This window comes from Fukomys damarensis, unplaced genomic scaffold, assembly GCF_012274545.1.
Source record: "Fukomys damarensis isolate Sample0158 unplaced genomic scaffold, DMR_v1.0_HiC HiC_scaffold_26, whole genome shotgun sequence".
NCBI classification, from domain to species: Eukaryota; Metazoa; Chordata; class Mammalia; order Rodentia; family Bathyergidae; genus Fukomys; species Fukomys damarensis.
In genome coordinates this window covers 15,401,864-15,420,326 of record NW_022900938.1, presented here as the reverse complement: position 1 = coordinate 15,420,326, position 18,463 = coordinate 15,401,864, and the positions used below count along the sequence as shown (strand labels likewise).

Genomic DNA, 18,463 nt, shown 5'->3' with positions numbered 1-18,463 from the left:
AAAAAAAAAAAAAAAAAAAAAAAAGAATGTAATTGCTGGAGGACATTGTAGAAGCCACCAACTGAATGAGGAAATTTACGGGAACTGCAAAGATGAAAATGACACCAGCTACAGACTAAAAAAAGGAAATGATAAAAGCCACGAGGTGCATACCTGCCCACGCTCCCGCATTGCCTTTGAAGTCAGGAGTCAGTGCCCGAAACTCAGAGAAGCAGACCTCAAGTGCATACTGTGAGTTCTTCTTTCTCACAATGTGATCGCCAACGTTTGCTTTTCAGTGAACTAAAAGTATTACCAGACCGGTGAAGACCATTCAAGCAAATGATTACAAGTGCTTTGGATACAAAGATAATGAGTTGGGCATCATTTTATCAAGTAGAACAAGTTCTTTGCTGTACTGACAGCAATGTTCTGAATGGTCTCTAACATATTCTCCTCTAATATGGTGCTCTCGTCTAGCTTTAATTTCAACTCAGAGTATGCATTTGAGTATTTGAATCTCTGACTTTTCACCAGTGAATCCTGATGACGAACGGCTTTTTCTTTCTGCCTCCCCACATTCGGTTTGGGTGACCTTTTAGCTTCACCTTTTCTCTTAGTGATCATAAGAGATGTCTGATTGTGACACCAGGACCTTTGAAATCACACATTAGAGACAAAGACACATCATGACGCATAATGTCAGTTTGAGGGTTCATTTTGCTCAGGTCTGACTGCTTTTGATTGACATTTTAAACCTTCTTTCTCCTCTCTGCTGACCCGGGTACTGAATTTTACATAAGTAAACATGTGCTGTACAACATTTTGTGTGTGAGCCAGGTTTTCTCATATAGAATCTTTGGGCTTATATACAACTTTACCCAGTAAGAAATGGTTTTAGGTGCAGTATTTCAGAAACGAAGAGAAAAAACAAATTAAAGAATCCCGATTTTTTCTTTTTGTTATAGGAGGCAACAATACTTAAATGCAAAGAAAGTAATATACAACCCATATTTTGCCCTATTTTGGAATATCGTTCTGTGGTGGGACTCTTATACATCACAGGGGGCACATGATATGGGGACTTCCATCCTTACACTTCTTAGAGAAACTAGGCTTTCAAATATTATCAATAGGTTGCTTTTCTTTTTCTTCTTGTTCAGTGACTCATCTTTTCTCACCACCCTCGCCTTCAGATATTATTTCTCCATGGTTTTTCAGGATTTTTTATCTTTAGGTCCTTTCTTCTTTTATCCACAACTCATACCTGTTCCATGGTTATGTATTATTTATTTAATTACCCATCCATCTGGTACCTGCCTCTGTCCTATTTGGGGAGAACTCATAGGATGCGATAAGGCTAAAATTAATCTTGAAGGAAAAAAGATTTCCAAAGAAGGTTTTCATTCATTGTGCTGCATTTTTGCCTCTATTTTTTCTTTGTAGATACTATTTGGACAAATTCCAATATGATATCGTCTCTAAACAATAGCTTCCCGAGTGAAGCTATTTTATAGTTGATTTTCTTCCTTCACAATTTCACAATTTGGTGCAATATTTCTGGGCACTTAACCTCTCCCTCCTTCTCAGCAGGAATCTCTTTATTGAGAATAACACAGCTAGAAGGGGAAGCAGGTGTTCAAAGATTCAGCGGCCACAACTGGAGGAAAAGAAAAAAAGAAGAAAGAGAAACCTTCTTCTATGTAGAATATAATTTTTTTTAAAAAAAATGCCTTCCTGGGTATTATATTGTCAGGTTTATTCAATTTGCTTATCCGTGCACGCACGTGACAGCCTTGCCTGAAAATTTCTGAGTGTCTCTGTCGTCTCTTGTTCCTGCTAATGAGAGAGGAGCCCCTGCTGCCCACGCCTGGGTCACCGCGCTTGCCCTGACCGGGGGCGACCGGCAGAGCAAGGACAGGACAAAGCCTTCCAGGAGCTCATCATTAGTCCTTTATAATCGTAGTCCGTAGGAATCCACGGATCAGTAATCAAAAAGTCCAATTTTGAAGGAAGTTATTTTTATAATACAGTAGCTATTTTTAAAGCCATCATGTGGTTTAAATTAAATTATAGCAACACGGGTCCAGTCCTTTTTTTTTCTAATTGGGTATAAAGTGATTCAAAATGATCTATAGGAATAATTAAACTTTTTTAAGGTGATAAATTAGTGAAATTAACGTGTTAATTATCGTGAGACATTGAAATATGAGTACTCTGCATTCAAATAGGAAAAGAAATGGAGAAATTCACTGATGATACCTTTTCTTATTTTTCTCCTATATTTTATCTTAATTCCTTAAGCTTCTAAATTCTCTTTATGTAAAAAAAATGAAATAAGTTATTTGAAAATTGGAGAGGGGGATGAAAAATAATCAAGATGTGTTATACACATGTACCAAGTCCCCTCTAGGAATATAATCATTATGCACTGCAGGCATGAGCTGTACTGATAAAAACCTTAGTTCAAAATGCTTTCTTTATCAAGCACAGAAATGTTTCTCGAGTCAGGTTGCATTTCAGATGTCATCTTAAAAAATATCTTAAATTGTTATCATCTTATGAAAGAAGAAATGAACATTTTCTATGAATTATTCTTGCACAATTAATTTATACTTTCTATGATCAAAATATTAAAATAAAGTTGGACCCAGAAATTCTAGTTCTACACCTTTTAATTGATCCTTTGCTCATACAGGTTCATGCACAAGATGACATATGTGCAAAGAAATTAACTGGTACATTTTGATTATACTAAAGCATAGAAACGTGCTAAATGTTATTATTCAAAAACTCACTATAAAGTGAAATTTTCTGTGTCTATAGTGTGGAATAGATACAACTATTAAAATACTGGATAAAACAATATTAATAAAATGTTGCATCCATTAAAATATTAGTAATAAGTTACATTTATGAGGCAGTAACTAACAATTATTAAAAAATGTACAAATAATGTACTCATAGTATTCCCAAGATATACACATACACTTAGAATCCCATTTTACAAATCAGAAAACTGGGATATGGAGAGATTTCCTATAGTGACCCACGAAGAATGTCTGTCACACAGCAGAGCTGGGCTTATTCTGTGTTCTAAACTGTGTACACAGTTAGGAAGTTTGGTAAACATGGTGTCTATTTATAAGACAAGTATATTTGGGAAGGATGGGAGAAAATCTATATCCTTAATTTATGTAAGAATCTAATTCTTTAAAAATATGCCTCAGTAGGTATTTTATTACTTTCTACTTCACAGAACCTGGTGCCACACACTCAGTATGAATTTGTCAGTAGAGGTCAAGGTGTGTATAAGGCATTCATTAGAGAGCATTCGTGTGCTACTGCACTGGTCAGTATGGGAGCCCCTAGGCACACGTTGCTTTTAACACATGGCTCATCTGAGTCAAACTATGTTGTAAATATAAAATTCTCACCACATTTTGAAGATTTAGTGCAGAAAAGTCATAAAACATCTTGCTAATCACTCTATATTAACTTCATGTTGAAGTAGCATTTTATTATATTAGGGTGAATGAAATGTTATTTAAATAAATTTCACCAATTATTTTTTACTTTTAAAAATATACCTACTTAAATTTAACATGCCAGCCTATTTCCATGAGATAGTAATGCTGTAAAGGATTCCACTTTCTACCTCTCCGGCAGTTTCCCTAGCACAGTGGCTCCCGGTCCATCCCTGAGGTTCTGAGTGAAGCTCCCACATCACCAGTTTTTTAAGACTTCGTACTCTAATAGGAAGCATGGAGAACTACTCTTAAGTCTAATAAGGCAGCCATAGAGCTTAATTTTTCAAAAGACACTTTAAAAAATTATATCCTAGATGCTAAGTTCAGTTTCTTAACTAGGTAGGATTTTTTACTTTGTTGAGCAATGACAAGTAAGGTGGAAAACATATTTCTTTTCCAGTTAAAGGAATATTTTAAAAGTTGTGTTTGCTTGATTAGCTTTCTTTTTTTTTTTAATTGAGTTTATTGGTACATTTAGGGATACAGTACAGTTACATTCATTGTTGGGATCATGTACCTTTACATGGCAAATCTTGATTCTCATTGTTTTCCCCTTACCTCTGCCCTCCCTTCACCCCCTCCTCCCCTCCCCATCTACAAACACTTTATTTTCATCTTTTCATTCTCTCACATTTTTTTCTTTTCCCTTTTTGTTCTTCCCCTACGTATCACACCTTCCCTACACCTTTAGCTCCTTTCCTCCCATTTCTAAATGTCAGTAATCTTATTAGAATCTTATGCATTGTTGCAGAATATTCACACCAGGGAAACTATTTAGTATTTACACATGTGGGACTTATTTAATTAGCTTTCTTAATTATTGTTGGAATAAATAAGCCTAATCTATATATTGCCGTTTGTTCTCTAAATTTGACCAAGAAGCAGCATTTAAAGTACTTCACATGCAAGAAAGAAAAGATGACTATGCTTCACTAAATGTGTACCAGGTCGAAGAACAAGTCTTTACAGGTCACAGAAACACATTTTTGTGGCCTTTAATATTCCCAGTGACGTATTAGTGGACTATGATATACATACTAACAGAACATTTCCTGCCGTGCTGGATAAACTCTAGTTAGTTTTATAAAATGCCGCCTAAAGTTGATTCCTATCATATGTTATTATAGTCAAGGGAGCCAATATCCAGCTTCTCTCATTTTCTATCATGTTTCATGATTTATTCTCTTTTCTGCCACAGTGTCCTGTTCCACATTTTCACTTCCATTGCTGATTGGAAGGTACTGTGAAAATACTACTGATTAAAACAACTGTGATAAATAAAATTGTGATACAAAATTGTCAGTTTTCCAGAGAAAAGAAAGTATTCATGGATTCTGAGAAACTATTTTTTGTTCTCTTGAGGGTCAGCTACATAATTTGCTTCTATTTGTTAGACACCAGAAGTTAAACCATTAGAGCTCTCAAAGTTTTGTTCATACCCAACCTGTTTAAAAAGTTGCCTTCTATATGATTTATTTATTTTCCCAAGTTACAGAAATTCTCTTAGCAACTTTGTGTATCAATAAGATAAATATAAATTCCTCAGGCAGAATAACGACTGTGAGAGCTAAGGTCAAGCATTTGCCTGCCTCATTCACTATGTCTCCTTATTGTTCAGTGCACCAACACATGCCTTATTTTGAAACAAAACAAAATATAAATTTACAACAAAATATTTCAAAGTTCAATGTAGACCCATCAGGATAAAGCTTCTTAGCCATGAAGCTGCAATTATATCACTGAATTTTTCACTTGTCCTCTCTGTGTTTGATCCTGAATAATTCTATACTTAGATTACTGAATAATTTTAAATTTTCAAACATTTGAAAAATTTAAAATCAACAAGATTTAAGTCTAAAATTCATGGGAAAAATTCCAAGCCATAATTTAAGCTCAACCTACTAATTATTGATGGCAGCTATTCAATATCTTAAAATACATACAGTTATTGTCCCTTTCAAATTGTAGTGCTGTGTTCGTTCACCCAAGTTACAGAGGTTGGGTGATGGTACTGAGTGAGACTGGACATTCCAGGGCACTTCCCTGAGTTAGAATCTGTGACTTACTACAGTCCCAGAAGTCCTCGAAAGTCCGTTATATGGGTCAACTATCTCTGCGCTTATCTTGGGCAATAGTGCAGTCAAATGCTTTGTGAAATGGAGCTTGAATTTGTGAAACAGGACAAGAAAACTGCTAACCTAGTAAGCTACCATCACTTCAGGTAAGAATGTGATTTTTGGATCAAATTAGCATTTGACAAAGGTTTAAAATCAGAAACTTTGTAACTGATTGTGTATACCTCTACCAGGTATACAAAAAGCTTAAAACAATAATTCTAATGATTGCTGGAACTTGTTCAACCTCGCTGTCATCTATAATTGATCTGTTTTATATGTGTGTGCTTAAAAGTAAATAAAATTTCAAGCAAAGAGAAATTCATGCATTTGTTAGCTTTGAAGCAATCTGAAATTGATCTGTATTAATTGTGTAATAGCTAACTTTTTAGAAATGCCAGTATTTTCAAAATGTGATTGTGCCAGATAAACCCCAAGGAATAATAGTAACCAGCTGAATCCTGGGCTTTATTGTTTTTTGTTTGGTAGCAGTAAAATGTAATAGTTAGAAACTCATTTTCTGAGCTTATAAATAGACTGTGTTTGAACCATGGTTCTCTCACTAGCTTTATGGTTATGCACAATTAAACTACTCTTCAGATACTTGAAGGTCTAAATAGGAAATAAAAATAGGAAAAGTAATGATGCATAGTAAATATTATAGTGTTGTGGTGAGAATTAATCTGGATCATAGCTAGGAGATAGCTAGGGTAGTCAGTGTTCAGTAGCTGTGAGCTATCACTATGGATAGTTGCCCACCTGTGGAAAATTATACACCTATGCAAATACTTCTGACAGTACTTTGGGCTGAAAGATTGTAAAACAGCCAGACTAGTTTGTATTACATTCTTGGATTTATTTTTTGCTTAGTTACCTAATGACTGAAGTTGAAGGGGGGCAATATTTACGTACAAATTATCATACTCTTATTTAACAAAAATCTCTGTAAAAGTCTAATAATTATGTCATCATTGTGGTCAAGATTTATCAATAATTTATCATTGTCCGGATACTGCACATAATTTCATTTACTCTTCTTCACAATAACACTATGATACAAGTCCTATTTATTATAATAAAAAACTAAAGCATAGAAAAGTTAATGTTTACTAAGTCCTGCTTTTAGTAAATATTAAATATGTGATTCAATCATAGAAAATCTAATTTTCACAATTACAGTTTTCAACCTTGTGCAGTAGTTAAATTACATGAATATTGAAAGATTTAAGATAAAGCAGGTAAACCTTACTGAAAAGTATTTATGTTAAAATGCATTTTAAAAAACTGAACTTATAGCCAAACCTCTAATTTTGCAATGGTTTTACATGGATGCGGCTGAAGTCCACCCAGTGGGCAGTCATCACAAGGTATACTATGTGAATTTCACATATTCTTAACACTTCTGGGAGTTAAACTACTGGGATGTGGAAACAAAATATAGATAGTTGGTTCACTAATATAGATTCTCAAATACTAAATCCTCATGCCATCATGTTAGTCTTTTTAAGGTTGCACAGACATCACTTTAATATGCAAAGTATCGATCATGAATTGAAATTGAGAGGGTGCCCTTTTTGATTGCCTTTTCTCTTGAACCTATCATGCATCATGCTTTATAAAAAATGTCCTTTAAAGCATAGTGCTAAAGACACTGATGGAAACAGGTGATGTGGTGATTGTGATGAAATCAGTCATATGCTTTTGGAAGAGTGGGAAGACCAAATTGATGAATCACCTGAAGCCATCTGTTACTGTTATTGAGCACCAGCTGCAAAGAAAACCAAAGTACCATGAACATATAGTGAAAATTATTTGAAATTTGTACTGTAATGGACTGTCAACGAGCATAAATTTCTTCATTAGGAGCAATGTGTTTGGGATCACTCAAAGACCTAGTAGGAACACATTCTATCTCAACCATCAGTTTTAAAATGTGAAAAGATTACAATGGGAATTTTAAAAAGCAAACCAGGAGATATTCAAAGCCTCTGAACCTCACTAGTGGATGGCAGGAGTTGAAATTGCAACACAGTAAAACCCTTGTTTATAATGTTGGTTTTCATTGGCAGGATTGGAGCTGCTCAAGAATTTGGTGGGACTCTTATCAGATCAGCTGCCAAATAATGCAAGTGATAACCTACAAGACAAATCAAGGCAAAAGGATACGATGGGGCAACTCTTTCAAATCCACTGACACATTTGACCCGAGTACAGAGCAGTGTTTATTATCGTGGATACAATGAAGCCCATGGCATTCCCTGCAGACGAATTCCCTGACATTAGTGATACAGCTGATCTTTCAGTGTTTGTCAGATAGGAGCTGAATAAAGGAGCCCAGGAGGACGTATTGTTCGACCACCCTTTGTTAAATCTTACAACTGAAAAAGAGATTTTAACATTATCAATAATTTCAAGATAAACAATAACACAAAAGCGATGTATTGGCTTAGGCAGATGGTGCTTAGGCGTTGGTGTCCAATAAGAATGGCTTGTTCCATGGATTCAAGCTGTTGTACTGGAAACAAGATCTTCTCCCTGCTTCACACATGGGGCAAATCTCACCACCAGAGATGGTTTTGAAAAATTTCAAAAGGACCTAGTGAAGCCATGAAGATTTTCAGCCACATTAAGGACAACAAATTGAATTATCAGTTTTTTTTCAGCTTTGAGAAAGTGTCAGCCTTGGTTACAATTACTGCGTCCATTAGTAGCTGGAGGAAAATCTTCATGCTTTTGGTGATAGATTTTGTGCAATGTAAAAGAACAAATGCATAATTTAAATTGGACTTGTAAATGAGTATTTTTGTAAATTTCTGTTATTCCACCTGAAATAAAAAAAAAATGGACAGGATAATTGCAGATCTGAATATTAGAGATACATATCCTGATTACCAAGAGCTGGTTTATTATATTGGCCTGGATAACCTCATAAAAATTTGTCGAAGGAAGTAACTACAATATTCTGAAAGTTATAGATACTTATTTGATAAACATTTCCATAAATACTTGGAAAAGGAGAATGCTTTTGGGCATTGATTCCACATTTTTTGTGTGACGTGGTCTATATTAACACATTTCCTTGTCATATTCATTTTCTTTATCTCATTATCAGATATTTGCTCTCCCTAGTAATTTTGAGATATAAAATGTGTATCTAGATATGTCAACTGTAAATTTAGTTTGTTCCTTTGTTTTGGTTTTCTGAGACAGGGTCTTGGTCTTGTTATGTAATTTAAGCTGGCTTTGAATTCACTATGTAGTGCAGGTTGGCCTCAAACTCACAGGGATCCTCCAGCCTTAGCCTCCTGAGAGCTGGGTTTACAGTCATGCACTACTATACCTAGCTCTCAACTGTTTTTTGGAAAAGCCCTTAAGTGTTTATTTTCTAAGATACGAACTTCAAAAATTAATCAGCTATGCTTCTGATCTTCTGACACCCTACCTTCTTAGGGCAGTGCTGTGTATCCACCTTGCTTTTATTTTATATCTCTCCCCTCAAATGTATAATTCTCATTTGCTTAGAAGTATGCTCACATTTCATCTATGCACATAACCTTGTCCTCTTGACTACATATTTCTCTCCTGCTTCATTTTCTCCTCACTGCTAAGCTTCTGGGAAGAATTGGTTGTACCAGCTGTCCCCACCTGTCACCTCCTTGGACTTCTACCAAATCACTCCCCCAATTTCCTACCCACCTCTTCCATCCTCCTCCTCTGGGCCCTTATGTGTTGTCATTCCTCACCACTTGGTGTCTGCTCCCTTAACTCCTCTCTGAGACATTTGGTCCATGAGTTTCAGCAGACAGTAAATGCAGGTGATTTGTGAAGGAAAGAAGGAAGGAGAGAAGGAAGGAAGGAAGGAAGGAAGGAAGGAAGGAAGGAAGGAAGGAAGGAAGGAAGGAAGGAAGGAAGGAAGGAAGGAAGGAAGGAAGGAAGGAAGGAAGGAAGGAAGGAAGGAAGGAAGGAAGGAAGGAAGGAAGGAAGGAAGGAAGGAAGGAAGGAAGGGAGGGAGGGAGGGAGGGAAAGAGAAGTGAGGGAAGAGGTAGGGAGGGGAGGGAAGGAAGAGAAGAAAAACGAAAGAAAAAGAAAGAAAGAAAGACCCAGATCTCCCTGCCTTCCACCCCAGAGGCTCTTAACCCGTACTTGTTAGGTGGCAGCAGACAGTTCTAGTAAATTCAGTGCCTCTGGAGCTGAACTCCTGATTTTCCTCCTTGCAGCTTTATCAAATGAGAAGGTAGAAAAGAATGGAACAGGGAAATGTCTAAAAGTCTACTGCAGAGGTTTGGGTGACAGAAGCTTGTTAATGACAGAGAAAGAAGTGATCACATATGGCAAGATTCTAATGCATTTGCAAGGTAAACAGTATTTGTTGGTGGATTAGAATGTAGAAGGTAAGACAAAGAGCCAAGGACAACGCCTGTGTTTTTAGGGTCATGCTTTGATTAGGGGACTTTGGTGGGGAGAGACGTGTGTTGGAGGGGGATGAGAATCAAAAGTTGAGTTTAAAACCTGATGATCTGAAGTGCTCACTGGGCATCTGGAGAAGATGCTGGGTGGGCAGTGGATGCACCAGCTGAGCATAGAGGAGAGGTCAGAGCTGAAGGAACAAAAGTGAGAGTCATCAGCATTATGTAGATCTCCATACACTACCATGCTGCATATGGTCTTAATAGGTTGTTCCAATCATTGTAGACTGGAAATGGAAAGAGGTACAAGCATTACCAGTAAGCAAAACACATTGGTAAAAAAGAAGCTTGGTCAAATTTCCTTCATAGCCTGTTCTTTCACTCTTCAGCTCTCACTTCTCCAGCTTCGACACTTATCTTATAATTCAGAAAAATCTAATATCACCTGGAACCTCCACACCACTGAGAATCTAAGTTCAAAAACAAAACACCCAGATACTTCAAGCTTTGAATTCTTTGGAGTTCTGCATTTCTCTCCACTCATCTCCAATAGGGAGTTTAAGAACACAGTTAATCCACGTCAGAGAGAAAAGCCCTCCAGAGTGGGTGTGAGTGCCTCTGCCATAGTCTGTGCTCACACCTCAGCTCACACTTCCCCACACCTGGTACCTGATTGTATTTACTAAAATGTATCACATTATTTTCACTTGTGATCCATTATTTGCTTAAGAAGATTGATGTTTCATTCCATTTGATCTGACCTTTTCTGTATGGTGTTATGGTTCCTTTAGGCTCGTGGTTTTATCCCATTCCCCAGTGTGTTAGGCTCCTTCATCCATACAAGCAGCCTGTGAAAAAAATGGAGGCACAGGAATGCTTCGTAACTTCCACCAACATCCTATCGCTCCTGAAACCTTACTAGGCTTTTCACAGAGTCAAGGACAGTGATTAATTTATGAAAGTCCTGATAGTTCACTTCTTACCTTTCAGAGATTTTCCACTGATGTGACAGAATGGTTAGTTTGTCAGAATAAAGATGCCAAAGAGACCCAAGGTACGTCATCATCAATAGGATTATGTTACTATAAACAAGTCACAACCACGTTTCACATGATACTTAGGTTTTATAGAGAACTTCCCAGAATATATGAAAGTGATCTGTGACTTTCAAATCGCAAAATGATCAAAGTGTCACCTTAGTAAATACCTGCTGGAGGAAGAAGAAGGATTTTACTTTATAAAGTCATAATTCATGAGCTTGGTATGTTAGCCCTCCTTGAGCTGAAACTTACCTGTCTCTCCAGCACACTCTCTTTGCTAGTTTCATCCTGATGCCCTGCTTTCCAATTATAAGGAATCACTCTGATTCTCAAATCATGCCAGGCTGTTTCCTACCTCAGTGCCTTTATTCGTCTTTTTATGCTTCTTGGGATTCTTGGAATGTCCTGTGCTCCATTGTTCCATATGTCAAAAAAAAAAAAAAAAGAAAAGAAAGAAACAAGAATAAATTCCTTTTCTGAGACTTAGCTCCAGCACCATCTGCTTATGAAGTCTTTTTAGTCACAGTTTATCTGTCGTGAGTCCTGTAGTACCCCTCTTATTCCCAGTAAATACCCCATATGTTATAATAATTACATTTGTTCCACTCATTTCTTTGCACATGTTTTTTCCCAGCTCTTTGAGGGCTGTCATACCATGTCCTATTAATGTCAATGCGTCTGTACAGTTCTGGGTACACAGAAAACCCTTAGTAATGTTTTGCTGTATTCAGGGGCGAAAGCCAAATTGTTAACAGCCATTGACCAAGAATTGGGAAATCTGAATAGATGTTCAACTGATCATAAAGGACACCATATTGCTGCAGATCAGCTCAGTATTGGTTCTTTGTATACCTACCTTTTTATTATTTTGACATTTGTGGATCTGGTGGAATAATATATAATACATGATTCATTCTTTTAATACAGTTCTTTTCAAAACTCAATGTCTTAAATCAGCAGAGCAGCTCTGTTCTATATTTTTACCTTTGCTTTACACCTTGTCAAGTTCCACGACAAAAATCTCTCCTATTTTCATATTGACATATCTTCCAAATTATTTAAAAGAACATTGATTCTTACTTCTATCAGATGGTCTTGACACTCTCTGGGTATGAAGTGCTTTTAACTTGCCAGCTAGACTCCTGAGAACAATGAAATGATAAGACTTTTATTGAAATATTATTTATGCACAAGCCAAAACTATTTCAACCCTTGACAGTGTTAAATAAGAATCCACTGAAGATGCTTCGGTGATGAAGTTTATGTCCCACAGCATGCGAAGTGAGAGGCCAACCAGCAAGACCCAAGCAACCATTGCTGCAGATAGGAAAAGAGTGAAGCTGCCTCTTTCTAACCTCCTGGATTCAGTGATGCTCTTCTTCTGAAGACACTTAACTAAACAAAGGTTAAGGGGACACTAAAGTGAGTGAGTGTGATGACTTTTTCCATGATCCATAAAGAAAAGTATGTATTTAGATATGTGATTTGTCATCATATTTTGAGAGAGTGCCTTTTGGAATTCTAGCCTACTCATAGGACCACAGATCTGCTGAAATGGTACTTAATCTTTAGAAAGTATTTACAACAATTCAATGCCCCCTAGAATAAGAGAGCACATTGAATGTGGCAGATCATGATGGAGGGGAGGCAATAAAAAAGAAAGCACAGCTTGAGGTACAGTATAACTGGGTGACTTACACCTCCCCGCTGAAGGCAGCAGACTTGCAGTTACGGAACTGCTAATCTGTTCTACTGTTTTTTAATCAGATGTTGGCATTATCTGCCACTAATTGCTTTTTCATTTCCACTTGTAATTATTCCATTGCATGTTTGTAGTGAGAAGCTGAAAATGAGGCAGATCACTGAGAAAGAATTAATTGTTAATGAATAATCATCAGTAGGAAGCCAATTTCATTATCTTCAAAGAGGTAGCCAGAGATTAACCACTAGCTGTGGTTCTCCTACTTTTTGTGCATGACTGTAAAGTAATCACAAATAATCACGCCCTCCAACTTCATCAATTATTTTCTATTATGTGGATTGATACCCATTTTTGTCTTTGTTGTTTAATTATAATGGCAGTATTCATGCTGGGGAGTGCTAATTGGAAGGTGTTACATTCAGTGGGCTCTAGGCCTAATTATTAGAGCATCTTCTTCATTAGCACATGATCCTACAAGGTTGCATGGTAGGAGGTATTAATTTTTCTAAGCTATAAGAATATCATATTAGGAAACTTTTGCACATCCTCATGCCAAGTAACACACAGGAAAAAAAACTTAGGTTTGGTAAAGTTGTGTAGATACGACTGAAGGCTTTGTGTTTAAATAAACTAAACAGGATTATTTAATCCATTCCAAATCCTTGAATGAAAGCCCACGTCTGCCTTAGAAGCTCGATCCTTCCGGGAGAGTTGATGAGCTTATTTCTATGTTGTTTCTGCCATTTACTGATCTCCATTCTTCAGAACAGCTCCCGCAGCCCCTGGGAATAGTACAGCTCTCACGGAGCTTCGCCAGCTATTAAGGACTATATGGTGAGATGAGCTTGAAAATCGGGATGGAAGCGTCCTAATGTTTGTTGCCTCCATGGTCAAGGGATGTCACGCCACCTAGACTTTGGGAGAAAAGAAGTGTGTGCTCCTACTTTACAACTGCATGGAGCTGTGCAGCCTCTCAAGGTGCCTTGTGTACCAGCTCACCATGTCCATCGCAGAGCGCAACGGCTCCCTGCTGATGGTTGTGTCGCGCCTGCAGGAATCTCGATGGCGCAAAAACCCATGTCCCGCATAGCTCGGGTACATTTACCTGTGTATGGTGAGCACAACATTTTGCTGGCATTAGGGACAAGACTAGAATACCCATTACAGAAATATCACAGGAGGAAAGCAACATAAGAAACCTGAGGACAAGGTAGACACTGTGTAGAGAGACTGTGAGGCAAGAAAAAGGATCAAAATGATAGAACTTTAGGCTCAAATGGTGTGTCTGTGCAGACATGTTAGCCAAGTCTGAGGAAGACTGGATTTGATGAATGAGGAAGGAAAAACGTAGCAAAACAGCATTCTAAACAGACCAGGGTGCACCTGGCAGCTTTCTTATGATCAGGGAAGATACAACCAAAGAGGAGAGAAATCTGTACCAACAAGAGAAATCTGCACCGACAAGAGACCTGGCCTTTCCAATGTCTTGCTTGAAGACAGATTCTGATGTCTCCTAAGTTTTATTGTAGAATCACCAATGAGAAGTACAAAGCCCCCAGATAGAAAGCATTGCTTGAGGAGAGAATCCTACTAGGAAATTTTTGCTAGATTACAGCGATAAGATCATTCATTTATATGATATCTTACTCAGGCACAAAACAACCTTACTTTTCAAAGATGTTAATGCTACATTCTTGATACTTTTCTTAAATGAAAAGTTGGGAAGGAGAGACACTCATAGACACACTTGTATTTTTGCAGTATTCCAGCTAACTGTGAGAAACATTCTTACCTTAGCTCAAACCAAACAGATTGTCTAACTTATTCAGAGGTAAAATTATTTGGGCATGTGTGTATTGGCTCATTCCTGGATGGTGAGATATAAACTGAATCTATAGCACAAATGCTCTCTTTGGTTGAAGTCATTTTGACTGTACATTTTGTTTGACTTGTCACTTACCTGGCTTGACATCTCACAAGACACTAATGATGCATGTCAAGACCCTGACTTTGTCAGGACGTAGGTTTTAGAGCATGATTCCCGATGCTTGGCTACTGGCACCAAACTTTTGTTTCTATTTCCACACCTTTCTGACTATTTGGAGACCTTGTACGAGGGAAGTATGTGAGCTTCCCATCCTTTGTGCTGCAAGCCTAACCCCCAACTCCAGCATGGCCGTTGCCATGGCATGCTGAAAATTGGGAGCTGAAGATTTTATTGTAATTTTAGTTTTTAATTCTTTTTCCTAGAGCAAAGTGATGTTCAGCATGGAGGTAGAACAACAGGGATGATTCCTCTCACCTTTGCCAAGAGTTCCTCTTTGTTGAAAGCTGGACAAGGGACAGGGAAACTTTGAAGGCACGATGTGACACAGGCTTTCTGTAAGTAGAGTATCTCGTTTATGCATTCTCTTCATGGCCCAGAGCGGAGAACCCAATCAACATATATTAATATTTATATATAACAATAACAAAATTGCCTTACATTGTAACACTTATAATACTGTTGGTGTGTCTGATATTGTGGTACATACAGGAAAATTGAGATGATACAGCTCCTAACCTCTAAAGCTTGTTCTCATATATGTTAACTTTTACTTGCAATCCTATTTCAGAGTATTTCAGAGGTGAGAGAGATCCAAACTGGGAATTTTAGAGGCCCAGGGGTATTTTCAGTTGAAGGTAGTTATAAAATTAAATGGTATGAAGTTAAATATATTACTTTTTTTTGAGTTGTAGTTCTGGAAATTGGGGTGAAACTACTAATTATATTATTTTTTAAATATATTGATATAAGGGAGGGTGTTTTGTAGCTCAGTGAGGAGACTCAGGATTCAATCTGCACTTCCCTCTCCCCCAATCTTCTTACAATTAAGGAAACTAGTGAACTATTTTCCAGACCTTTAATTCTGTCAATCAACTCTGCTATTACATTCATATAGACAAAGATCTTTACAATACTGAATGCATCTTTAGTACTTTATGCAAAAGCTAACAGCTAATTACATAGCACTGAGCCCACACCCTGTACGTTTCCATTGGTAATAACAGACTCTGAACCAGCACAACCATGAGTGAGCAGATAGTCTCAGGAAAGAAGCCATAACAGACACTGTTCAGGACAAGTGAAAACAATACCAGCAAAATGCTCTTCTCCTATTCTGTCATTTGCTATCAATTTTAATACCTTATGTCTCATCAGAGAGCATTTATACTCTGACATGTTCCCTCTTGGTGCTAGATGACAACTACTAAAATGTAAATCAGTGCAGAGAATGATTGGGTTTAGAGCCAATTCTTAATAAAAAATAACAGCAATGTTAATTTCAGCTTGAGAATGATGGCTTTTGTATGGTGCTATAATGGTACAGACTATAACGGTGTCAACTACTGCAATAAAATATGCTCCAAATGGGCTACCAGTTTTCTATTTAGACTAGGATGACTTCTGTCACTTTTCTTTTTTTGGCTTAAAACTGACAATCTATTCAATAAATATTAATCCCTAGCAGCCTTCAAAGCAGGTTCAACCATATCAGGATTTTAAATAACTTCATTAATTGCTTAACTACCTTTTTCCCTAAATTCCTAAGGGATCTTTTGATGTGAGTCACTTTAATGAGTTACCAAGTGATTCATGACTTCAACCTGTTATCATGCGAAATATGTTTCTAGTTGGAAATCTTTGCAGTTGGTTTTGCCAGAAAGTAAGTAACCTCTCAAGACTATAAAGAGGGTGAATTCCATTTATGCAGTGTATGGAAAAAAATAATTTGTTTTTCTGCTTTTTGTGTTTTTTTTTACATTAGTACTCTACAGTGATATAATATGCCCGCAAATTAATTTTGGACAATACACAGTCAAATGAAGGGATGCCATCTAAATGATAAAAGAGGATCTAGATTCTGTAGGTAAATTATCCTTGTCTAAGCTTTTTATTGCATGCTGTAACATACAATAAAAGCTTGCTGCACAAGCTTTCCTATCACTACTCTCCCTCCAAAGTATTAATTGAAAACAATATTTTAAAAATTAATTTAGATAAGAAATAATTGATATAGTATGTTTCAAAGGATAAAATAAAAGATTCTTAGAACTCTACTGTCTTTAGAAAGCTATATATTCCCTTAAATGGTAATCAACCATCACACATTCGTTTTTAATGAAAAATATTTTTATCACACTAGCACATATGCATAATTTTACAAGTACTGCAATGCTAATAAGGAAAGATTACTCCTGGAGAAGACCTCTAGCAGCCTGTTTTCTGCTGTAGTCTGGGCTGGCTGCGGTCTAGGAATGGTGTGGATTCCACTTCAGACTTCCTTTTGCCTTTGCTCTGTGTTGAATCACTCTTTACCAGTAGTCTGGAATCTAAATAGGGAAAGTGGGCTGGAACAAAGTATCCCGACTTTCTTTTCATCTCCTTTTATAAGAAGATGTCTTTGAGTCCCAGTCCTCCAGAGATTAAATGGTTTTCTGGCAGGATAATTGAAGGGTGGATGCTGAGGTAAAATAACCCTCTTGTTTTTAACCCCATTTTTCGCTCCCCCAACTGCTGAACCTACTCTGGCATAAATCAGAAATCTGTACATTCTCATGCCATGGCGTAAGTCAGTTTACTTCCCAGGGGCCCAGAGAATGCAAATTTCCATCTTCCCAACATTTGACGATAGCTGGGCCTTTTCATTTTCCTTCTCCCTCCTCCTCCCGTTCCTTCCTTTTCTTCTTCTTTCTCTCTTCCTTCTCCTTCTTCTTTTGTGTCCCGTGAATGCTGTTGATGATGGTGATTTTACTATCACTCCATCACAGTAATGGTGATAAACGCAGTTTTTTAGTCTGCTACATTAAACCAAATTTTAAATAAAAGTAAGGCCATAGTTATGAAACAATAAATATGGGGAGCAAAAAGTGATGAATACCACTTTTTAAAACAAAACCCACTTGTCCTTCAGTCAGGGATTTGATGGTCAACAAACAGTAGATCTAATATGAAGAAAAAACATTTTCATCAGTAAGATGGAAATTGAAGTTTCCTTGTAATTGTTTTAGGCATTTTAAACCCCTGAACATAGAGAGTCTATAAAACTTCCCTGGGATCTACCCCGTGGGGAAAGAAGGAAAAAGTCTAGTAATGGCTGCAACTGTGGGCCACTTGACCTTCATCCTGTGTCTTGTCCTAAACCTAAGAATTTCTTTCTTTTTTTCTTTTGTTTTTATAATGGGGATCGAACTCAGGACCTTGCACTTGCGAAGCAGGTGGTGGAACCACTGAGCTAAATCCCTGGCCCAAGAATTTCAGTCTTCACCTGTTTTGCACATTATATTTTGCATAAGAGTTTACTTGAAAGAAGAATTTCAGAGATATTTGAGGCCACTTTTAAGGCAAATACAGGGAAATGTAGACAGTCTAGATATATTGAGATTGAGTGACTGGGTTTTGCGAGACCTGGTGGTTCTTTCTATGTTGAAGACTGCCATCACTTATGTACAGAGCACAGACTAAGAACCTAAGTCTGCACATGGTCACCCTCCAAGTACATCATCTCTCTCCACGACTTTCAGAAGAGATGACGGTTTGGAACACAAAGGTGTGGTGGAATTACGCAGTTTCCCTGTTTACTGCATTTTGTGACTTTTGTTGTCTTTTTTTCATCCTTTATCTTTTCTTTCTTTTACAACAACTCATCCA

The 18,463-nt window shown here is 37.2% G+C and overlaps 1 long non-coding RNA gene across 2 annotated transcripts; it reads right to left on the bottom strand.

Annotated features, from left to right (window-relative positions):
• Positions 1–7,887: 7,887 nt before the first annotated feature.
• LOC104870972 lies at positions 7,888–11,228 on the bottom strand. Of its 2 annotated transcripts, none has more exons than XR_782677.2 (3): positions 11,013–11,228; positions 10,791–10,877; positions 7,888–8,448 (listed from the first exon to the last, which is right to left on the bottom strand). It is a non-coding gene; the product is annotated as an uncharacterized LOC104870972 (long non-coding RNA). The 2 variants fall into 2 exon arrangements; XR_782676.2 differs by having other exon boundaries at positions 7,888–8,001.
• Positions 11,229–18,463: the final 7,235 nt, after the last annotated feature.